General features: G+C 42.8%; 1 long non-coding RNA gene across 1 annotated transcript; it reads right to left on the bottom strand.

Moving 5' to 3' along the window:
• Positions 1–2,541: 2,541 nt before the first annotated feature.
• LOC139381869 (uncharacterized) lies at positions 2,542–12,074 on the bottom strand. Its single transcript, XR_011628588.1, has 4 exons — positions 11,955–12,074; positions 7,318–7,429; positions 6,926–6,985; positions 2,542–3,591 (listed from the first exon to the last, which is right to left on the bottom strand). It is a non-coding gene; the product is annotated as an uncharacterized lncRNA (long non-coding RNA).
• Positions 12,075–25,467: the final 13,393 nt, after the last annotated feature.

Here is a 25,467-nt window from a genome sequence, read left to right as displayed (position 1 = left end):
TGCCAGCGGGACACCTGTCAACAGCTTCCTGTGAAATTGGGGTCACGCAATTCAAATAAATAATCATAAAATTATGGATATTAAACATCTAGGTACATACAAGTGTCTTATATCGGCTAAAAGTGTATATTATTGTTAATCTAACTGCATTGTCCGCTGGATAATAGGCTTCACAGAGAAAGCATGCCATACGATTGTTTGAGGATGGCGCCCCACATCAAAAAAAATTCAACCAGCTAAGGCTTCATAAATCACAAATAGCAATTAAATAGCTATTAAATATTCTTAAACTTTTGTGAAATCTTCCTCTGATTTACAATCCAAAGGGTCCCAGCTACAACATGCATGGGCATGTTGTTAGATAAAATCCTTCTTTATATCCCAAAAAGTCACCATCAATTTGAGTAATCCCCTCCTTCAACATGCAGAGAAAGGAATCCAAAAAGCTACCGTTAAACTTTGTTAAAACAAGTCAAAATACATTTCCTCAGGAACCCTAAAATGTAATTACACTATAATATTTCATATGGAAATAAGTATGTTCAATAGAAAATAAAAAAAAGTGTGCATCATCTTCATCGCACGCACAAAGACTGATTTCCAACTCTGACTCCCAGTATCAAAATGCAAAATTATTCCTTGTTTGGGAAGAAACAAGCCTGAAACCTTGAATAAAGACTTTTGACATCTAGTAGAAGCCATAGGAATTGCAATCTGGGAGCTGGAATTGCATATAACCCATAGCTTTCCGTTGTAAGAGCATGGGCTCTCAAAAAAAAGATTCTGGTTGGTTTTTCTTTAGATTTTCTCCTAGAATATCAATTGTGTTATAGTCTCTTACATTATTTTAACATTCTACAACCTTCAAAGTGTTTTCCACCGGTACCAATTATATGCATGTCCTGGCTTCTGGGCCTGAGTAACAGGCAGTTTACTTTGGGCATGTCAGTCAGACAGGAAGTGGAGAAAAATAGACCCTAGCCTGATTAAAACATGTATGGCATATTGAGAAGATGTTATGTTATGATTTGGTGATTATATCAATGTTCTCATGGTATTTGGATCTATGATTTTGTGATGAAAGATATCTCCAAATGAAATAAATGCATAATCAATTATTTTGAATGTAAGACCAGTTTTGAGTTTTGCATTCGGTGTTAAGAAAATTCACCACATACTTGTGAAAATAGCACCAAAAGGATTGAAAAAAAACTGTAAGAAGGAAGGGTATCCGAGGCGGCCTTCCCAGACAAGCACTTACTTTTCAGCCAGATGGGGCACAGGGAGGGAGGGGCGGAGGGTGTTGTAGACCGTGGGAGGGGAGGGCTGGTATACTGTGGACTGTGAACTGGTAAGTTACCATTGTACACTGAACAAAAATATAAATGCAACATGTAAAGTGTTGGTCCCATGTTTCATGAGCTGAAAAAAAAAATCCTGAAATTTTCCATACATGCAAAAAGCTTATTACTCTCAAATGTGCATGAATTTGTTTGCATCCCTGTTAGTGAGCATTTCTCTTTTGCCAAGATAATCCATCCACCTGACAGGTGTGGCATATCAAGAAGTTCATTAAACAGCATGGTCATTACAAAGGTGCACCTTGTGCTGGGGACTTTAAAATGTGCAGCTTTGTCACAGATGTATTTGAGGAAATGTGCAATTGGCATGCTGACTGCAGGAATGTCCACCAGAGCTTTTGCAAGACAATTTAATGTTAATTTCTCTACCATAAGAAGCCTCCAATGTCGTTTTAGAGAAATTAGCAGTATGTTCAATCAGCCTCACAATCGCAGACCACTTGTAAACACGCCAGCCCAGGACCTCCACATCAGGCTTCTTTACCTGTGAGATCGTCTTAGGGGTGGTGGGGTGGTGCTGAGGAGTATTTATGTCTGTAATTAAGCCCTTTTGTGGGGAAAATGTAATTTTGATTGGCTGGGCCTGTCTCCCATGTGGGTCGGCCTGGTTACTAAGTGGGTGGGCCTATGCCCTCCAAGGTCCACCCATGGCTGCACCCCTGCCCAGTCACGTGAAATCCATAGATTGGGGCCTAATTAATGTATTTCTGTTGACTGATTTACTTATATGAACTGTAACTCAGTAAAGTCTTTGACATATTTGCATGTTGAATTTATACTTTTGATCAGTATATGCATTTATGTGAGTGTGTGCATTTGTGTGTGCATTTTTAGGTGTGTGTGTGTGCGTGTGTGTGTGTGTGTATGTGTGTGTGTGTTTACTTGGCAGAGCCCTCTTCCCATATTGTGTAAGAAGAAGTGTTCCATATGCAATGCACTCTGAGCCTCAGCCCTGAACCTGCACTAATCGATTTGTCTGTGAAGCCAAGGTGGTCACACTGAGACCCACAATGCACCTCTTGCTTTGTGAAATCACAGGCCCTCTGCCGGTCACCTCTGTCAGTCAAGGCAACACTGAAGAAAATAACAGGATGGAACTTTAACCCCTTACACTCTGTCAAAGGAATTTTTGCACCAAGGCTATTACAGTTTTGTGTTTTTATATTAGTTATTATTTCTGTTTGTTTTACGATTTTTATTCGAAATTCAGTTTCAGCTAGTTTTCCGATCTGATTTTCTAGTTTGTATTTAGTTTTTGTTTGAAAAATATTTATATTTCGTTTTTAAATTATTTTGTTTCAGTTTTAGTGTTATGGGGCGTTCACATCATGCAATTGACTTAGCAGAACTTCTGAGTTCCGACTGGGAAATGTCCCTTGAATGACCATCCAAGTCGTATTTATAAGTGGGAAACTCTGAGAAGATGTTGCCGAGTTGTGACGTTTCACCATTGGCCTTTCACCTTTTCAACCAAAAGATGACAACAAATCCGTTGTTGGCAATTACACACTTGTGGATAATGTAGCTAGTTTGACCATATTGTCAATGTTAAGAAAGCTAACTAGCTAACTTTACATTAGCAATGTTAGATAGCTTACCAAGCTAGCTATGATCTTATTGGTTGAAGAAATGTTCCAACTTCAAAGCACACAATGTCAAACTACTTAGGGGTTAGCTCAGTTTTCATATTGCAGATACATTTGAGGTTCTATTAAATGATATGCTTCCATAATTTCTAATCCCCCTTTATTTATTTATTTATTTATTATTATTAGTTCTTTATGTATTATTACTACTACCTTACTACCCCTCCCCTGATTGGAGTAAACTAACTGACATCAACACTTCCACTCCATTCTGTTTTATTCTAATTCCATTGAGCTCCAACAATGAAGCTTAATTGTTTCAAACGAGATTGTCACTATCTTAAAAAATACTTTTAACAGCAACTGCTGGTGCTGTTTGCATTAAGTCATCATTACTAGAACAAATTATTATACTGAACAACGATGTATAAATATATTTAAATTGGAGCCAAAATAGTTTACATTTCAGTGTGATTATGAAGAGTAAACAAACAATCTTCATAAAGAAACTGACAATATATGACACAGAATATGGCAGAAATAAGGCCCCAAATAATTATAATAATTTCAATTCAGCTTGCAGGAACAGGTACTGGAACTACAGTAGTTGTTGACATCTCCATGGCCAGGTGGAACGAAGTCGTCTGCTGAGAGATGAGATGAAATTAGTTTGACATACGTGAGTAATAAAAACTATACAAATACTCACAAAAAATACAAGACAATCACACAACACAGCTAGCTTACGTAGAGGCAAGTAAAATACTACAGTATTAGTGTGCAATGGAGAAAATAAATTCACTGTGTTCCGGGTAGACTGTGACCTGGTGTCGTTAGAGGCCCAGATGGCAGTGAGCAGGAAGGATCTCATTCATATTGATGTTAGTGATTTTGACTGGGTCACTCTCTCGCTGACCAACAAACACAAAGAGATCTTTTAACAGACACAAACACAAACTACTTAGATCATCATTCATAACAAAGTTTACTGACGACTCCATAATTGATTGTGGTCATTGGGGACTCTATTCAATCAGATCCACTTTAGCCGAAATCCACATAGCGGTTGTTTTGGCTGTTTTGGAGGTTTACTGCGTTGAAACTGTCAAATTCACAAGCCCTCCTGGCATTATACCTAAAGCGGACATTGGATTTGGCTGCACGGAGTTGCATTAAGAGAAATCCCATGCAGCCTTGTTTACAAGTTTGAACACTGGAATGTGAGATGTAACCCAGCTAACAATTCTAGGGAGAAAGGGTGTTTTGTATTGTTACACCTGATGTTCCCCTAATGTTTGAATGTCCAGTTTTCCATTCTATCTATGTTAGCAAAATTTTCTTAGAACCTTTTTATCATGTTTTGGTGTAAAGTTAGGAGAGCATTCCCTTAATGTCAAGCAGAACTTAGTTACTGTCCTCAGAATATACCATTTTAATGTTCTAGTTGTGTTTTATGGGATGTTATAAGAAAATTAATGTGTCTTGTTTTCTGAGCGTTAAGAGAATATTCTGTTAATGTTCCACCCAACATACACAAAACGTGGTTGCCATGTTTTCAGAATATACAATTGTAAAGTTCTAGACATGTTTCATGGGACTTTGCAAGAACATTAATGCCCCACGTTTTCTGAGGGTTAGTATGGTGCCAGGATAACAACCTCTCCCTCAAAATGGTGAAGACAAAGGAGACGATTGTGGACTACAGGAAAAATAGGACCGAGCACGCCCCCATTCTCATCGATGGTGCTGCAGTGGAGCAGGTACTACAGAGGGTAGTGCGAACGGCCCAGTACATCACTGGGGCCAAGCTTCCTGCCATCCAGGACCTCTATACCAAGCGGTGTCAGAGGAAGGCCCTAAACATTGTCAAAGACTCCAGCCACCCTAGTCATAGACTGTTCTCTCTGCTACCGCACGGCGAGCGGTAGCGGAGCTCCAAGTCTAGGTGCAAGAGGCTCCTAAACAGCTTCTACCCCCAAGCCATAAGACTCCTGAACATCTAGTCAAAGGGCTACCCAGACTATTTGCATTCCCCCCCCCCCTCCCCCCTCCCCCCTCCCATTTCACTATAAGTGAGTAACTATGGACTACAGGTAACTATATATTCACTCATCTGTTGTATTTGGCACATGTGACTAATAAAATGTGATTTGATTTGATTTATTCTGGACAGGGCATAACTATACTGGGCTGATGAGAAAATGCCCTAGATATATCCCTTAGTGGTTAGGGTGTTCCTCAAAGGTGCTGGTGGTCTGGGTTTGAGATGTGCTAGGGGAGCCACCCTATTCTCGCATTCAAGGGAATGGTCTCTTGGAAACATTCCTGGCACATCACGGGAACATACCTATGAGAACATTAGTTAATTACCTAATTAGACTCTTAAGGGAACGTTCTCTAAAGTTGCGGGCAAGTTTGTTAGCTGGGAATCTACACCTCGATTAGGCTGATAGAAATCCTCATTATTTAGTTAAATGATTTTCAATTTGAGCATCATTATTTATATATAGCCTATACTTTCTCGTTCTGAACTTCTAACGTGAGTGGGACGGGTGTGGAATCGTGACAATGATCAAGAGCGGGTGCTCACCGATTTGACAGCTCCAACGCAGTTACACCTCTGACACCATCAACACATCAGCGATGCAGCTGTCGGCTATAGCCTGTTAACACTTGATCTGATTGAATCTAGGCCTTAATGTCCTCTGTCTTTCTCTCTGTGTTTGTGTGTCAGAGGGAGAGACTGTCGGTAACACATATGTGACTTGTTTCAGGAAACTACGGTGAAACTTCGGTGAAACTGGAGGGTGTGAAATTCAAATAAATAATCATACAAATTATGGATATTAAACATTTAGGTACATAGAAGTGTCTTATATCTGTTAAAATCTTAAATTCGTGTTCATCTAACTGCACTGTCAGATTTACAGTAGGCTTTACTGCGAAAGCATGCCATGAGATTGTTTGAGGATGGGGCCCCACATCAAAATATTTTTCCACCGGCACAGGTTTCATAAATTCACAAATAGCGATTAAATATTCACTTAGGTTTTTGAAAATCTACCTCTGATTTGTCATACCCAAGAGTCCCAGCTACAACATGTAGTGTCGTTTTGTTAGATAAAATGCTTCTTTATATCCCAAAAAAGTAAGTTTAGTTGGCGCCATCGATTTGAGTAATCCACTCGTGTCCTCTACGTCTCATGCGCATACACAAATTTGTCTGTGTCCTTGTACTAAAGTTAATTATTCTTCCTCATTTTGTAAGAAAGAAGCCTGAAACCTTGAACAAAGACTACTGACCCCGAGTGGAAGCCATAGGAATTGCATAGTGGGAGCTAGATTTAATTATTTTCCTATACCTTCCATTGGAAGAGCATTGGCTCTCAAAAAAAAAAGAAAATTCTGGTTGGGTTTTCTTTAGATTTTCTCCTACCATATCTATTTTGTTATAGCCTCCTACATTATTTTAACATTTCTACAAACTTCAGAGTGTTTTATTTCCAATGGTACCAATTATATGCATATCCTGACTTCAGGGCCTGAGCAACAGGAAGTTTACTTTGGGCACGTCAGCCAGGCGGAAATTGAGAAAAATAGACCTTAGCCTGAAGAAGTTACAGGAGAGGTGTTTGAAAATTTTTTGGGGGTCGAAATTCCTTCTTGAATATTTGAACTTCCATATGCCTTAATAACAAACGTGTATGCCATCTGTAAATACGAATAAGGTTGTTAAATTATGAGCCCAGTTAGTTTTAGAAAAAGACAGGAACCTTCCCGCTAGCCATGATTGGCTGAGATAATGAATGGGCTGGACATGCCGAAAGATGAGTTGTCGTTTAGTCCACAGTGTAGCATCTTCTGACTATAAAATCTTTTCTACTGCATTTTTTTTTTAAGATAACGTTAGCCATGGAGAACTACAAATATGTTGCTACAAATGTGTTGCTACTGCTACTGCGCTCTACTGATACATACCCTTCTTTGTGAGACATTGGGAAACCTCCCTGATCTTTGTGGCTGAATCGACTGTGGGACCTTACAGATAATTGTATGTGTTGGGTACAGAGGTGAGTTAGTCATTACAAATTCATGTTAAACCCTAATATTGCACACAGATCGAGTCCTTGAAACTTATTATGTGACTTCTTAAGCACATTTCTACTCCTGAATTTATTTAGGCTTGCCATAACAAAGGGGTTGAATACTTATTGACTCAAGACATTTCAGCTGTAATTTTTTATTAATTTGTAAATATTCTAAAAACATGATTCCACTTGACATTATGGGGTATTGTGTGTAGGCCAGTGACACAAAATCTCAAATTAATACATTTTTGCAAACGTATAAAATAGAAATAAGTGAAATACCTGTGTTCAGGCCCTTTCAGGCCCTTTGCTATGAGACTCGAAATTGAGCTCAGGTGCATCCTGTTTCCATTGATCGTCCTTGAGATGTTTCTGCAACTTGATTGGAGTCCGCCTGTGGTAAATTCAATTGATTGGTCATGATTTGGAACGGCACAAACCAGTATATAAATGATATGGTCCCTAGAAAGAGCTACGAGACAGGATTGTGTCATGGCACAGATCTGCGGAAGGGTACCAAAAAATGTTTGCAGCATTGAAAGTTCCCAAAAACACAGAGGCCTCCATTATTCTTAAATGAAAGAAGTTTGGAACCACCGATACTCTTCCTAGAGCTGGCTGCTCGACCAAAATGAGCCATCGGGGCAAAAGGGCCTTCATCAAGGAGGTGACCAAGAACCCGATGGTCAATCTGACAGATCTCCAGAGTTCCTCTGTGGAGATGGGAGAACCTTCCAGAAGGTCAACCATCTCTGCAGCACTCCACCAATCAGGCGTTTATGGTGGAGTGGCCAGACAGAAGCCACACCTCTGTAAAAGGCACATGTTTTTATTTATTTATATATATATTTTTTTTAAATGTATTTTTTAATATATGTATATATATATTTTAGGATGGATCAAAATCGTTAAGCATGGTAGTGGTAGCATCATGCTGTGGAGATGTTTTTCAGCGGCAGGGATTGGGAGACTAGTCAGGATTGAGGGAAAGATGAACCGAGCAAAGTACAGAGAGATCCTTGTTGAAAATCTGCTCCAGAGCTCAGACTGGGGTGAAGGTTCACGTTCCAACAGGACAACAACCTTATACAGTTATTTAAGAAAGACGTACATAAAAAAGCTTGCAATTAACAAATAATATGCATAATACTGTAGACAGTTCATGCAAAGGATTGTTACCCACAACCAGGATTGTTACCCATAACCAGGAGTGTTACCCATAACCAGGATTGTTACCCATAACCAGGATTGTTACCCACAACCAGGATTGTTACCCATAACCAGGATTGTTACCCACAACCAGGATTGTTACCCATAACCAGGATTGTTACCCATAACCAGGATTGTTACCCATAACCAGGATTGTTAGCTATAACCAGGATTGTTACCCATAACCAGGATTGCCATTACAAAAATAACATTTTTGGCAAGCAATTATTGTGATTTATCCTATATTGTCCCTAACATCATTACCTCATAGCAACAGATGTAGGATACACACACACGCACACACACACACACACACACACACACACACACACACACACACACACACACACACACACACACACACACACACACACACTTAAAATGTACCCTTAACATTTGCGTGCAAAGTTGTCATCAAGGCAAAGGGTGGCTATTTGTAGAATCTCAAATATGAAATATATTTTGATTTGTTTAAAAGTTTCTTGGTTACTACATGATTACATTGGTGATATTTCATAGTTTTGATGTCTTCACTATTATTGTACAATGTTGAAAATATTAAAAACAGAGAAAAACTCTACCCTTTTGACTGGTAGTGTATATATATTTTGTATATAGCATAGCTCAGTATTTGTGTTATTTATTTGATAGTCCTTTTTGCTCATCTTTATCAATGTTGCCCAGAAGTATGGACCTGACTGTAGAAGGTGAGAGTAGAGGTAGATTACATTGTGTCGTTGAAACATAAAGAACAGACCTGTGTTGCTGGTGGAAAATGGTCTTGCATGTGTTTCAGTGTTATCTGTGTGGCCTGCTGTGTTACCCTTATAGGTCAATGAGTAATTAAAATGCCCTGTATGTCCTCTTTAATAACACCTTGTTGAATTACATTTGGTACCATTATCTGTCACTATCACCCTGGGTAGCACCTTGCTGTCTCTGACCTCCTGTGTATAGCTTGCCCTGGCATCTGTGTGCTTCTGCTTATAACCACCTGCTGTGTGTTCATGTACACAAACAGACACACATGCATATGCACACTCACACTCACGCACAATCTCCGGTCAGACACAACGAGGTCACTCTAAGACTACACACACAGCTTGGCCACAGTGTGAAGTTCGTTCTAGACATCAACAGAGACACACATGCAGGTGCAAGCTGTAGCAAGGGCACACACACACACACACACACCAACAAATCTATGTGTCTAAGCCAATGCTTTTATCCCACAAAGCCAATGTGTTTCTCATTTTTCATTCATCAAGCTGTTTAGCAGTGGCAAATTGAAACGTGTGTAACTGCTCATACAATTGATCAAAGGCCACCTATAAGTAGGTGTGTCAGCCACGTTGGAAAATGAGTCTCTTCACAGAAAATGGAAGCACTTCAGCTGCCAGCTATTCCTGGGCTGACTTCTAAGGGTTTTAGCATGCACAGTGTGGCTCGGGCTGTCACAGTGTGGCTGTGAAGGCAATGAGAAAATGTTTCAGCCCTATGTATTGGTGGAGGGAGGAGAGGAGCGGAGGGGAACTCATTTAATTGCTTGAGGGAGCATGACAATTGAGTGGAGAGAAAAGGGAGAAAATCTTGCGGAGTATTGATCACCTCAACTCTTCCATTCCAACTCGGACCCCCTCCCGTGCCTCTTGTCTTCCCCTAATTTAGATTTCTGTGTGTGTGTGTGTGTGTGTGTGTGTGTGTGTGTGTGTGTGTGTGTGTGTGTGTGTGTGTGTGTGTGTGTGTGTGTGTGTGTGTGTGTGTGTGTGTGTATCTGTGTGTGTGTGTGTGTTTGCATGTATCTTACTGTGTGTGTCTTTGTGAGCCTTTTTGTGTGACTGTATGTGACTGTGTATGTCTGTCTGTTTTGTGTTATAATGCATGTGTATTGTGTATTAATGAATACTTTTGTGTTAGGCTATGTGTTTGTTATGCAGTATATGTGTCTGAGTGTGCATGTAATTATCAAAATCAAATGTATCAAAATGTATTGGTCACATGCTCCGAAAACAACCTGCATATACTGTATGTGGGAGATATCCCTGATTGATTCCTTTCCCACAGTGTGACCCTTTCTGGCTGATCTCTTCCTGTTCCTCGTCCTGAGAGATACACACACACACTTTCTTTCCGTGAAATTTCAGGACTTTTTGGAGAGTAAAATGTTTGACCATTAAAAATCAAATTTTCCCTAACCCTAAACCTAGCCCTAATACTAAGACTAACTTTAAGCCTTAACTTAAACCTAACCCTAAACCTAACCTTAACCCTAGCCCTAGCCCTAACCCTAACCCCAAAACCCAAATCTAACCCTTAAGCGTAAAATAGCATTTCAACAAATTCAGTACCTACAAAAAGTCCTAAACCTCTATGGGGTCCTGAAAATGTAGGAAAACACACACACACACACACACACACCACACACACACACACACACACACACACACACACACACACACACACACACACACACACACACACACACACACACACACACACATTCTCAGATTAAACGGTGTGCAGATATTAGTAGAAAGAAGAGGAAGGGAAGTTCTACTAAGGTACACGATAGTACATTTTGGTAGACAGAAGGTGCTCTTTGGTAAAAGGGGTGAATTGGTCATCAAAAATAAAGGAGGACCAAGGAAGTCCTCATATAATTAATTAAAATTCCTTTATTTGTGTGGCATGTTCAATAGAAACAAAGTTTTAAATATCCGACGCGTTTCAGCTGCATGGCCTTCGTCAGGGACGAAGAGCGTCGGATTTTTTAAACTTTGTTTCTATTGAACATGCCATACAAATAAAGGCATTTTAATTAATGATTTGAAGAGTGCCTTGGTCCTCCTTTCTTTTTGGTGTGCAGATATTCTCTATCTTTTGGTATGATAACAACCATCACACAGCACTCTTGGACTCTGCACATATTGGGTGTAATATGGAGGAAAATGACAACCAAAGGCCTCAGATTTCTCTCTGCTATATCCAGACACCCCTGAGCTAAGCCTGAAAGGGACATATTTTCCTCTCCATTCTTTGCATACATTTCTTCGGGCCTGGTCTGACTCGATGATGTACCTCCTAAGCCTGTAGATTATCTTTATCCTTCTCTCGCTTTCCTTTGCTTGCTTCCCTCTCTTTTACCAGAGCGCTCCACGAATACATTTCTAATCAGGTGTCGGGGAGAAAAAAGAGAAGGAGAGAAAAAAAGGAATGAATGGAAGAGAATGCCTAATTGAAGCAAGGGATTTCTCCTGATCTGCGCTGAGCACCTGTCTGTGTGTAAGTATTGTAAGTACTCTCTCTCTTTCTCCCTTATCTGTCCTGCCAACGAGAGAGCGAGCGACGGAGAGCAAGAGCATGTATGTATGTGTGTGTTAGAGGGAGAGTGAAAGAGAGAGAGAGAGAGAGAGAGAGAGAGAGAGTGAGAGAGAGAGAGAGAGAGAGAGAGAGAGAGAGAGAGAGAGAGAGAGAAAAGTGGTGCTGAGGTAACTACACTCTTCATTTTCCCTTTCATTATATTTCCTATAAACTGTCTCCGTTTATGGGAAATTCTCTGAAACACACAGCACCTGCATCGTCACGCCCACTAATCACCTAAAATAAACCCTGTGACACATATTATTTGTATAGTAAAGTCACCATGACAGTGGCGGTTTTCTAAAGGCTAAGGAACTGAGTGGAGAGGCACATAGAATTATATATATTACCTGAAATGGTGTATTCCATATTGAGCTGACTTCAGCAGCCTCTTAAAAGCCTTTCCCCTGTTAAACCATGCATTACCTGCTCATGGAGCGACTGTTTATTTGTCTTACTGGTGCGTTTGTGTGTGTAAGAGAGAGAGTGTGTGACTTTCTCTGTTGGGTTAGTGTAGGCATTGGGCCCTGTTTCCTTCCTTCCTGCTCAGGGAGACATGGCCTGCTCCCCTCTTCACCAACCCCTCACCTCTCTGGGGGCACAGGTTTCGCTCAAGCTGGTCCCCCTTTCAATATGGTACTTGTGTAAGTTTTTGTGTGTGTGGGTGTGAGTATGTTTGTGTGTGTAAGTGTGGGTATGTGTGTATGTGTGAGTGTGTGTATGTGTGTGTGCCACTTGGCTGATCAGGGTGGTCCAGGAGGACTGGTCTACTTCCTGATTCTCTGAAAAACACAGCACTTGCATCATCACGCCAACCAACCAACCACCCAAAATAAACCACATGACACACACTGACCCACATGCATCTTACACTTTTTGTAAAAGACTTGATCTTTTCCTTTAAATGTGCCACCAGGGTGGCCCATATGACTCTGGTTGAGAAACACTCTATTGTCCTGTACGAGAGTTTGAAGCCTCGATGAATTCTAAGGTTAAAGCTGTAAACATGAAGGTGAATAGAGTGAAGGCAGCAGTAGAGAATTCAAATATTTCATCATTGAAATGCAGAGCGGCTTATTCCAGGTCAGAGCGGTATCATGTTGCCAATCAGCTAGCCAGGCGAGAACCTTCATCAGTTTTTGATTGCATTTAGAATGCCTAATTAAATAAAATATGACATTATGTAAATGTTTGTGTCTTTGCCATATGGCCCCGGGCACGAGCAGCTGAGCGTTTTGGAGCTATGGGAGCGTATTGGTGTGTGAGAGAGAGAAAGTGTGTGTCAGAGGGTGAGAGAGAGAATGGGGGCTTGGAAGGTGGGCGTTGACATGAACACAAACGGAACACACTGGATGACTTGCGTTGACGGTGACCAAACACACTCGGACACACACTCACACACAGACTCACATACACAACCCCCTTCCACACTGCCTCTTCATCGTACACACTTTCTGTCTGGAAGAGTCAGGCCTCCTGCCTGAGACAACACACACACACACACACACACACACACACACACACACACACACACACACACACACACACACACACACACACACACACACACACACACACACACACACACACACACACACACAGTGTGACCAGGGGCTGGTTGAGCAGCGTGTTGTGGTGGCTCAGTGATAAGCCCCAGTGGAGCGTCCCAGTGTTCAGAGGTATGGTATGAGGAACAGATAACAGCTGATAAGATTCAGGGGAAAAAGTGCTTACGGCCAACGCAGGACCATGCTACATAGCAACCACACGGCCACACACAGGGTGTGTGCGTGTGTGTGTGTGTGTGTGTGTGTGTGTGTGTGTGTGTGTGTGTGTGTGTGTGTGTGTGTGTGTGTGTGTGTGTGTGTGTGTGTGTGTGTGTGTGTGTGTGATTAGCTGATGCGATATACTGTAGCACACAGCAAGAGGGACAGACCAGCATAACTCAGTCATCTTAACTCAGTTTTCACCCCTTTCACCCCTCCCTCTCTCAGGGTCAGCTAGATGAGGTGAAACAGGAGAACGGCAAGATGATAGCAATCTGTAAGTCATTGAGAGAGGACATCAGTTCTATGTGTGAATCCATGATAACAATGATAGACAAATCAGAGCGCGCCCACAGGACTGGAATATCCACCACCGGCCCAGGTGACAGGCCCAGGACGAAAGTGGTCAAGTTCCTAAGGTACAAGGACAAGGTAGCTGTTCTGGAAAGAGCCAAGAACTTGAGAGGAATGTGTATCTTCCTCAAAGAGGACTATCCTGAAGCTGTGAGCCAGAACAGGAAAGAACTGATCCCAGTCATGAAAGCTGCCAGAGTGCGTGGGGACATTGCTTACATTTGCTATGACAGGCTCATTGCCCACCCTCCCTCCCAAAAGCCTGGAAGGGATGAGAGAGCCAAGCACACACACGCACACACACACACACACACACCAATTGATTAATGGAGTGCTGAATGTATATATTTTTTTTATCTTGCTTTGTTTGCTCTTTTCCATATTATGTCTATCCCTGATAAGCTTTGGTGTAATGTACTTAAGAAAAAATACTTTAAAGTTAAGTAATTTTTTGGGATAGCTGTACTTTACTTTAATATTTATGTATATATATATTTTTTTATAATTTACTATTATCATTATATATTTTTTTTACCCCTTTGTCTCCCCAATTTCGTGGTATCCAATTGGTAGTTACAGTCTTGTCCCATCGCTGCAACTCCGTACGGACTCGGGAGAGATGAAGGTCGAGAGCCGCCCGTCCTCCGAAACACAACCCCCCCAAGCCGCACTGCTTCTTGACACAATGTTTGCTTAACCCAGAAACTGTGTCAGCGTGCATGTGCCTGGCCCGCCACAGGAGTCGCTAGAGCACTGTTGGGACAAGGACTTCCCGGCTGGCTAAACCCTCCCCTAACCCGATGGACGCTGGGCCAATTGTGCGCTGCCTCATGGGTCTCCCAGTCGCGGCCTGCTGCAACACAGCCTGGAATCGAACCAGGATCTGTAGTGACACTGCTAGCACTGTGATGCAGTGCCTTAGACCGCTGCTCCACTCGGGAGGCAATATTTAAACTTTTTCTTTTACTTCACTACATTATTAAGTAAATCATGTACTTTTTACTCAATACATTTGAGTTACATTTTGAATGCTTAGCAGGTCAGGAAAATGGTCTAATTCACACACTTATCACATAACATTCAAATATTAGCCTTTTCTGAGACTCACTTGGGTAATTAATTTGATGATACAGCAGTAGCAATACAAGAATATAACATGTGTAGAAGAGACAGAAACGCTTATGGGGGAGGTGTTGCTGTATATATTCAGAGCCATATCCCAGTAATACTTAGTGAAGATCTTTTGTCAAGTGTTATGGAAGTGTTGTAGTTGCAATTTCACTTGGCACATCTAAAACCTTTTCTTTTGGAGTTTTGCTATAGGACCTGAATATTGACTGGTTTCCATCATGCTGTCTGCTCAAGAGGAGGCTGTAACCAGTGCCTGTAATCTGGTTCAGGTTATTAATCAACCTACCAGGGTGTTCACAAACACTACAGGAACAAGATAATTTTATTTATTCAACCAGGCAAGTCAGTTAAGAACAAATTCTTATTTACAATGAAGGCCTACCCTGGCCGAACCCAGACGATGCTAGGCCAATTGTACACTGCCCTATGGGACTCCCAATCACAGCCGGTTGTGATGCAGCTTGGAGTTGAACCAGGGTCTGTAGTGATGCCTCTAGCACTGAGAATCGGTGCCTCACACAGTTGCGCCACTCGGGAGCCCCCCCACATGTATTGATTACAATTTTACTAATATTGGAGAAAATTGTTCCTGAGCTGTATTTGTACCCATTAGATGCAGTGATGATAATATTGTGGCTATATCCAGGAAGGCTAAAGTTCCAAAACTTGTGACTCTTATGTGGATGATGTTAAAAATATTTGTTGGTCTGCTGTGATTAATAAGGAGCATCCAGACACTGCACTTGATGAATTTATGAAATTGCTTCTTCCAATTATTGATAAACATGCACTTGCTATTAAATTCACACAGGACACCGGATAAGACAGGAGAAGTACTCCAGATATAACACAATGACCCTAGCCCCCCGACACATAAACAACTGCAGCATAAATACTGGAGGCTGAGACAGGAGGGGTCAGGAGACACTGTGGCCCCATCCAATGATACCCCCGGACAGGGCCAAACAGGCAGGATATAACCCCACCCACTTTGCCAATGCACAGCCCCCACACCACTAGAGGGATATCTTCAGCCACCAACTTACCATCCTGAGACAAGGCCGATTATAGCCCACAAAGATCTCCGCCACCGCACAACCCAAGGGGGTGCACCAACCCAGACAGGAAGATCAAGTCACTGACTCAACCCACTCAAGTGACGCACCCGTCCTAGGGACGGCATGGAAGAGCACCAGTACGCCAGTGACTCAGCACCTGTAATAGGGTTAGAGGAAGAGAATCCCAGTGGAGAGAGGGGAACCGGCCAGGCAGAGACATCAAGGGTGGTTCGTTGCTCCAGAGCCTTTCCGTTCACCTTCACACTCCTGGGCCAGAATACACTCAGACTCAAATTATGTCAATTAGCCTATCAGAAGCTTCTAAAGCCATGACATAATTTTCTGGAATTTCCCAAGCTGTTTAAAGGCATAGTCAACTTAGTGTATGTAAACTTCTGACCCACAGTGAATTATAAGTGAAATAATCTGTCTGTAAACGATTGTTGAAAAAATGACTTGTGTCATGCACAAAGTAGATGTCCTAACCGACTTGCAAAAAACTATAGTTTGTTAACAGTTCTAACAGTCAGTTTCTTAACTTCTTGGTGACAGGGAGCAGTATTTTCACGTACGGATGAACGGCATGCCCAAATTCAACTGCCTGCTACTCATCCCCAGAAGATACGATAAACACTCTGAAGTTTCTAAAACTGTTTGAATCATGTCTGTGAGTATAACAGAACTTATTTAGCATGCGAAACCCCAAGGACAAACCATTCAGATTTATTTTTGCGGGGGTCACTCTCTTTTCAATAATATTTCATTGGGAATCCAGATTTCTAAGGGACCTTATTGCAGTTCCTATCGCCTCCACTGGATGTCAACAGTCTTTAGAAATTGGTTGAGGTTATTCCTTTGTGTAATGAAGAAGTACGGCCATCTTGAACGAGGGTCACTTGAAGTGTACTGTTAGATAGAGGCGCATGACCAGAAAGCTAGCTATAGTTTGTTTTCCTCCAGTATTGAACACAGATCGTCCCGTCTTCAATTTTATGGATTATTTACGTAAAAAAATACCTAAAGTTGTATTAAAAAAGTCGTTTGAAATGTTTTGGTAAAGTTTACAGGAAACTTTTGAGATATTTTGTAGTCACGTTGCGCAAGTTGGAACCGGTGTTTTTCTGGATGAAACGCGCCAAATAAATTGACATTTTGGATATATATCGACGGAATTAATCGAATATAAGGACCATTTGTGATGTTTATGGGACATATTGGAGTGCCAACAAAAGAAGCTGGTCAAAGGTAAGGCATTAATTATATTTTTATTTCTGCGTTTTGTGTCGCGCCTGCAGGGTTGAAATATGGTTTCTCTCTTTGTTTACGGAGGTGCTATCCTCAGATAATATCATTGTTTGCTTTCGCCGAAAAGCCTTTTGAAATCTGACATGTTGGCTGGATTCACAACATGTGTAGCTTTAATTTGCTATCTTGCTTTTGTGATTTAATGAAAGTTAGATTTTTATAGTAATTTATTTGAATTTGGCGCTTTGCATTTTCTCTGGCTTTTGCCCAGGTGGGATGCTAGCGTCCCACAGATCCCAGAGAGGTTAAATATGTTCTCTCTAATTCTCTCTTTCTCTCTTTCTTTCTCTCTCTTGGAGGACCTGAGCCATAGGACCATGACTCAGGACTACCTGGCATGATGACTCCTTGCTGTCCCCAGTCCACATGGCAGTGCTGTTGCTCCAGTTTCAACTCTTCTGCCTGTGGCTATGGAATCCTGACCTATTCACCGGACGTGCTACCAGACCTGCTGTTTTCAACTCTCTAGAGACAGCAGGAGCGGTAGAGATACTCTTAATGATCGGCTTGCTGCACCCTCGACAACTACTGTGATTATTATTATTTGACCATGCTGGTCATTTATGAACATTTGAAAATCTTGGCCATTTTCTGTTATAGTCTCCACCAGGCACAGCCAGAAGAGGACTGGCCACCCGTCATAGCCTGGTTCCTCTCTAGGTTTCTTCCTAGGTTTTGGCTTTTTTAGGGAGTTTTTTCTAGCCACCGTGCTTCTACACCTGCATTGCTTGCTGTTTGGGGTTTTAGGCAGGGTTTCTGTACAGCACTTTGAGATATCAGCTGATGTAAGAAGAACTATATAAATATATTTGATTTGATTTGAGTCAATTGGAGGTGTGCCTGTGGATGTATTTCAAGGCCTACCTTCAAACTCAGTGCCTCTTTGCTTGACATCATGAGAAAATCAAAAGCGCCTACAGGTGTTCCCGTCTGTCCAAGGCTGCTAGAGTCTCCCGTCTGTCCAGAGCTGCCAGATTCTCCCGTCTGTCGTGAGCCGCCAGAGTCTCCCGTCTGTCGTGAGCCGCCAGAGTCTCCCGTCTGTCGTGAGCCGCCAGAGTCTCCCGTCTGGCGTGAGCCGCCAGAGTCTCCCGTCTGTCGTGAGCCGCCAGAGTCTCCCGTCTGTCGTGAGCCGCCAGAGTCTCCCGTCTGTCGTGAGCCGCCAGAGTCTCCCGTCTGTCGTGAGCCGCCAGAGTCTCCAGTCAGCATGGAGCCGCCAGAGTCTCCCGTCAGCATGGAGCCGCCAGAGTCTCCAGTCAGCATGGAGCCGCCAGAGTCTCTAGTCAGCATGGAGCCGCCAGAGTCTCCTGTCAGCATGGAGCTGCCAGAGTCTCCAGTCAGCATGTAGCCTCCAGAGTCTCCAGTCAGCATGGAGCCTCCAGAGTCGCCAGTCAGCCAGGATCCTCCAGAGTTGCCAGTCAGCCAGGATCCTCCAGAGTCGCCAGTCAGCCAGGATCCTCCAGAGTCGCCAGTCAGCCAGGATCCTCCAGAGTCGCCAGTCAGCCAGGATCCTCCAGAGTCGCCAGTCAGCCAGGATCCGCCAGAGTCGCCAGTCAGCCAGGATCCGCCAGAGTCGCCAGTCAGCCAGGATCCGCCAAAGTCGCCAGTCAGCCAGGATCCGCCAGAGCCGCCAGTCAGCCAGGATCCGCCAGAGTCGTCAGTCAGCCAGGATCTGCCAGAGTCGTCAGTCAGTACTGAGCTACCCCTCAGTACTGAGCTACCCCTCAGTACTGAGCTACCCCTCTGTCCCGAGCTGCTCCTCAGTCCAGTGGGGTCCTTTAGCAGGGTTGCCAGTCCTAGGTTGGCGGCGAGGGTCGCCGCTCAAAGGACGCTACTAAAGTGGACTAAGACTATTGTGAAGTGGGGGCCACGTCCAGCGCCAGAGCCGCCACCGCGGACAGATGCCCACCCAGACCCTCCCCAATAGGTTCAGGTTTTGCGGCCGGAGTCCTTTGGGGGGCAGGGGGGGGGTACTGTCACACCCTGACCATAGTTTGCTTTGTATGTTTCTATGTTTTGTTTGGTCAGGGTGTGAGTGGTCTGAGTGGGCATTCTATGTTGGATGTCTAGTTTTTCTGTTTCTGTGTTTGGCCTGATATGGTTCTCAATCAGAGGCAGGTTTTAGTCATTGTCTCTGATTGGGAGCCATATTTAGGTAGCCTGTCATTGTGGGTTGTGGTTGATTGTCTATGTCAGTTGCTTGTGTCAGCACAGTTCTCATTATTGCTTCGCGGTCGTTATTCGTTTATTGTTTTGTATAGTTTGTATTCAGTGTTCAGTGCTTGCTTTAATTAAAAAATCATCATGAACACATTCCACGCTGCATTTTGGTCCGCTTCATACGACGATCGTGAAACCAGGGGGAAAATGTTTATTTTCTGTTCTGACTGGAGATGCACAAATGTCTGCATACTTGATCTGGGGAAACACTGAGGAAGTGTTTGGGCTCTCATCAAAGTGGAGAAGTTTGTCCGTCTCATTCTAATTCCTCAAATGTACATTTTCTGCCACAGTGAAATGGGCTACTTCTATATCAGTTAATGTGAGGCGGAACACAGGTCAATTAAAAATTGATGTTTAGAAAATAAAATACAACTTAAAATGTTAGTTTTTTTAATTGACAAGTTGAAACAGCCCATAGATAATTAGGACGCAGCGTGCCGTGGTTTGACGGCATCATGGGTTAACTATCCTGTTGCATAACAATAACATTTGGGAACAGTGTCTGCATTCTTAGATCACACGCGTAAAAGCAACTCATGCTGGGGAGGAGCATTAGAGATATTTGAAACTCACTTGTGAAAAGTTGAACCACTTAGAATGCCTTAATAAAATGTTTTAATTCTGAGCAGGAGTCAACCCAGGGTTTAAAAACGCATCAAATTATGACATTTTGAGCAACTTAAAAAAGTGAGGTTTGGAGAAACGTGTATAAACATCAGAATCTAAAGTCAATTTGGTAAAACCGAGAGATCTTATTGCTCTTTCTGGCATTCATTCTCTTTTGCAGCCACTCTTGAAAGGATACACATAGACCAATTAAGACACACACACACACACACACACACACACACACACACACACACACAAACATGCTGCTGTGGTTGGCACACACATGCTCAGTGGGGCCCAGTGCTGTAAGCTCAGTAGCCCCACATCTGGAGCGTCCCGCTGGGCTAGCTGCCTCTCTCTGGCCCCCCTCTTCCACCACTGCTCGCTACAACAAGCTCTCACAGTCTCACGTCAGAATTAGACGTTCATCCATTCATCTCATTTTACACTCCGTTTGACTCTCCTGCGCCTGACTTCCCTGCCACCTATACACACGACTCTGACATTAACTACGAAATCTCAAGGTTTGTCATTAACTCCTAGTGGTTAAAGTAAGGGTCAAGGTTTGGGAGAAGCTTAAAACAAAATGTTTAAAAAACTTTATTATCACTGGATTTGATCTTGCAACTTATGGAATGAGAGGCAGATGCTTCCACCCATCTATCATCCCAATCCATCAGACCCTAGCAAAACTGAAACCTCCTTCAAGGTAACACTGCTCACAGATGTCATCTCTTACTAACATCCTCAGACATGGAGGGCGTCTAATACTGACTTGTATCATGGGTGACCTGGCTGGCTCCCTGGAGTGCCCAGCTCATACACACCACACGCCTGTTACGTATTAACACACACACACACACACACACACACACACACAGAAACACACAAACACACACACACACACACACACACACACACACACAGAAACACACACACACACACACACAGACACACACACACACACACAAACATGCTGCTGTGGTGGAAGGCTGTGGTTGGCAAACACATGCCCAGTGGGGCCCGGTGCTGTCAGCTCAGTAGCCCCACATCTGGAGCCTCCCGCTGGGCTAGCTGCCTCTCTCTGGCCCCCCTCTTCCACCACTGCTCGCTACAACAAGCTCTCACAGTCTCATGTCAGAATTAGACGTTCATCCATGTTCCTCAAACATCAAAGTTGTTTAAAACATCACATTTCAAACATTTATTTATTTGAATTATTTAACCTTTATTTAGTCAGGCAAGTCAGCTAAGAACATATTCATATTTACATTGACGGCCTACCAAAAGGCAAAAGGCCTCCTGCGGGGAAGGGGGCAGCGATTAAAAATAAAAAGGTAGGACAAAACACACATCGCTACAAGACAGACACCACAACACAGCACTACATAAAGAGAGACCTAAGACAACAATACAACATGGCAACAATACATGATAACACAGCATAGTAGCAACACAACATGACAACAACACAATAATGACACAAGGTTAAGTTTAAGCTTTAAGTCAACATTTTTAATGTTAGGGTAACATTTAGGCATTCATTTAGGCAACTCCTAGTGGTTAAAGTAAGGGTCAAGGTTTGGGAGAAGCTTAAAACAACATTTAAAAAATACATTATATTGCTAGATTTGAACTTGCAACCTATGAAATGAGAGACAGATGCTTCTATCCATCTACCATCCCAATTCACAAAACCCTAATGAAACTGAAACCTCCTTCAAGGTAACACTGCTCACAGACGTCATCTCCAACATCCTCAGACATGGAGGACGTCTAATACTGACTTGTATCACGGGTGATCTGGCTGGCTCCCTGGAGCGCCCTGCTCATACACACCACACGTCTGTTACGTATTCACGCGTACGCACACGGATGCACACACACACACACACACGCACACACACGCACACACACACACACACACGAAACATACAAATATAGAGCTGGGCATTATAATAATCTCCAGCCCTGAGCATAGGCTGACAGTGTGGCCAGCCTTCTTGCCAAAGTCGCTTTCATTTCAATAAGATTACGCCCAAGTATGGAGAGAGATAACTCAATGGGGCTGGAGAGATACTGGAGACAACAGTAGCTCTATGAAGGACTACGATGGACATACACACATGCAGTGTACATTGATAGTACTGATTGCATTTCTATGTTTTTTTTTCTCACCATATGTCAAAGCTTTTAACATTGTATGGTGGTGAATAGCCTCATCAAGACTGCCAGCAATATGTAACACTAAACTTCAGTCATTGTCAAAATGTGGCCTAGCCTGCGACTCAATATTGATAATAACGTCTTCAGAGTAATACAAAAATAAATGCTCTACTATTGTAGGAAAACATTTCATGATACGGGGAAAGCTAAGACACGTCGCTGAGACAGAGCAGGATAATGTACCCAACGCAAATTCATCACTCTTTCCCCTCTGGACGGTTTGTTGTGAAGATTCTGCATTTAAAATACCCTTAAAAGCCAAACAAAACAGAGGCAGCCCATTGCTAATGAGGAGGGGGGTCAGGGGTGATTGCACATTGTTTGTGTGTGTGTGAGTATTGGGCTGAGTGGCTGATTTTCTGTGACAAGGGTCATGAGTGTGAGGTGGAGAGAGTGGGCACGGTGTCCTGTGGGAGAAGCCTGCTCTCCCCTAAAGGAGTCCAATTTGCATTGACCATGTGTGTCTGGCCGGGCCTGTTTATCCGCACGCGCGCGCGTGTGTGTGTGTGTGTGTGTGATTCTGATATGGTGATGCAGGGGAGGTCTGTGTGGAGGCCCGGCAGCCCTGGTCATCTCTTTGCTCATTACCATTTTTTATATTTTTGGTGTAGCCAGCGAAGGGTTGACCCCCCTCTCAGCACAAAACCACTCATCAAATGTAATAGAGCAGGTCAGTGATTGAATGTCCCTGACCGAACACAGATAGAAAACAGTGTCTAGTCAGTTATGTCATAAACCTAGCTAGAGAAGCCAAAATGCAATCAGAAAAGGCCTAAACCTTTGCATGCTGATAATCATTTACAGCCTAAAGCTAGATAGAAAAGAGAAAAAGCTGACCGTGTGCATTGATGAAAAGCTGACAGTGTCTTCGTTTTACTCGCTCTTAATTCACCAACGCATCCCATTTCCATTCCTAATTTTGGTGCATCTGGGGAGTTGTGGGAGCTATACAGATGTCAGCTTTTCGTATGATCACTCTTTTGTCGCGGACAAACGTCCTGCGCGTTAGGAAATTAAAATTAGCCTCGTGATTTCGATATGTTTACTGAAAACCCGCAGTTCTCTTTCTCTCCATGCGGGGGCAGCAGAGTCATTCGGACCAGTGGCAGCTATCAAAATCATCCTCCCTCTCCCACTCGCTCAAACGCTAAAGCACCAGACAGAATACTAATAAATGTCCTACGGCTACTATAAGCCTATAGGTCTTTTTACTGCAACATTAAAATGTACTAAAGATGTATCTGAAATGCATCGGTACACATCAACAACCATTATTTTATTCAGATTAATAATACAAGATAGATATTGGTCTCCACTACGGCATACAAGTGTCAAGTGTATCCGTAATTGGGGCGGCAGGGTAGCCTAGTGGTTAGAGCGTTGGACTAGTAACCGGAAGGCTGCAACCCCGAACTGACAAGGTACAAATCTGTCGTTCTGCCCCTGAACTGGCAGTTAACCCACCGTTCCTAGGCCGTCATTGAAAATAAGAATTTGTTCTTAACTGACTTGCCTAGTTAAATAAAGGTAAAATTAAAATTTTTTAATAAAATGCAGTTGTACAGTAGGCTGCACTGAAACTATAGCCTACTGTATTGCACACATAGGCCTATATTGACAAATGTAAAGACAAGATATCATTGAGAATAGTGAGGTAGCCTACGGAATGGAGTGCAATGGCGCATGCCAGAGAATGACTCTGATCTTAAAAGCAAAAAAAAAAATGTAAAAAACGCAGCCCATGATTTGTTTTGACCTACATAGGCTTCATACGGTATTATAGTAAACGAGGACATGTGAAGGTTTCCAGCGAACCAGTGGTTACGAATCAACTGTCAAAATTGAGTTCAACCGTGGCCTGGAGTGCTCTTCAGCACGCACGTATAGGCCTACCTTGTCCGCGTGGGTGTTTGATTCTGCCCCTACTGTTATGAATAACTAAATAGTGTAGTTCTTTTTTTATTTATTTTATTTCACCTTTATTTAACCAGGTAGGCTAGTTGAGAACAAGTTCTCATTTGCAACTGCGACCTGGCCAAGATAAGGCATAGCAGTGTGAACAGACAACACAGAGTTACACATGGAGTAAACAATTAACAAGTCAATAACACAGTAGAAAAAAGGGGAGTCTATATATACATTGTGTGCAAAAGGCATGAGAAGGTAGGCAAATAATTACAATTATGCAGATTAACACTGGAGTGATAAATGATCAGATGGTTATGTACAGGTAAAGATATTGGTGTGCAAAAGAGCAGAAAAATAAATAAATAAAAACAGTATGGGGATGAGGTAGGTGAAAATGGGTGGGCTATTTACCAATAGACTATGTACAGCTGCAGCGATCGGTTAGCTGCTCAGATAGCAGATGTTTGAAGTTGGTGAGGGAGATAAAAGTCTCCAACTTCAGCGATTTTTGCAATTCGTTCCAGTCACAGGCAGCAGAGAACTGGAACGAAAGGCGGCCAAATGAGGTGTTGGCTTTAGGGATGATCAGTGAGATACACCTGCTGGAGCGCGTGCTACGGATGGGTGTTGCCCATAAGTGAACTGAGATAAGGCGGAGCTTTACCTAGCATGGACTTGTAGATGACCTGGAGCCAGTGGGTCTGGCGACGAATATGTAGCGAGGGCCAGCCGACTAGAGCATACAAGTCGCAGTGGTGGGTGGTATAAGGTGCTTTAGTGACAAAACGGATGGCACTGTGATAAACTGCATCCAGTTTGCTGAGTAGAGTGTTGGAAGCAATTTTGTAGATGACGTCGCCGAAGTCGAGGATCGGTAGGATAGTCAGTTTTACTAGGGTAAGTTTGGCGGCGTGAGTGAAGGAGGCTTTGTTGCGGAATAGAAAGCCGACTCTTGATTTGATTTTCGATTGGAGATGTTTGATATGGGTCTGGAAGGAGAGTTTAGAGTCTAGCCAGACACCTAGGTACTTATAGATGTCCACATATTTAAATTGCCACAGTAGCTTTACTGTGGTGAACAAGGAAATACTTTATTTCGATTGTACGGATTGCTTGTAAAATAGATACATTGCCCTTAGTCTGATCAAAAAGGACTACGTTTGTTCTGATGATAACACCAACCAGAGGGTGAACACATCTTGAAAGACTTTGGTTGCAAGCAGGACAAAGGTAACACCAACATCATCTTCTAGGGAGCGGTAATGAGATGACCAATAATGGTTGCA

The sequence above is a fragment of the Oncorhynchus clarkii genome, chromosome 23 (genome assembly GCF_045791955.1).
Source record: "Oncorhynchus clarkii lewisi isolate Uvic-CL-2024 chromosome 23, UVic_Ocla_1.0, whole genome shotgun sequence".
Lineage (NCBI taxonomy): Eukaryota > Metazoa > Chordata > Actinopteri > Salmoniformes > Salmonidae > Oncorhynchus > Oncorhynchus clarkii.
The sequence above is the reverse complement of the archived record's forward strand: the minus strand, read 5'-3'. Positions and strand labels throughout refer to the sequence as shown.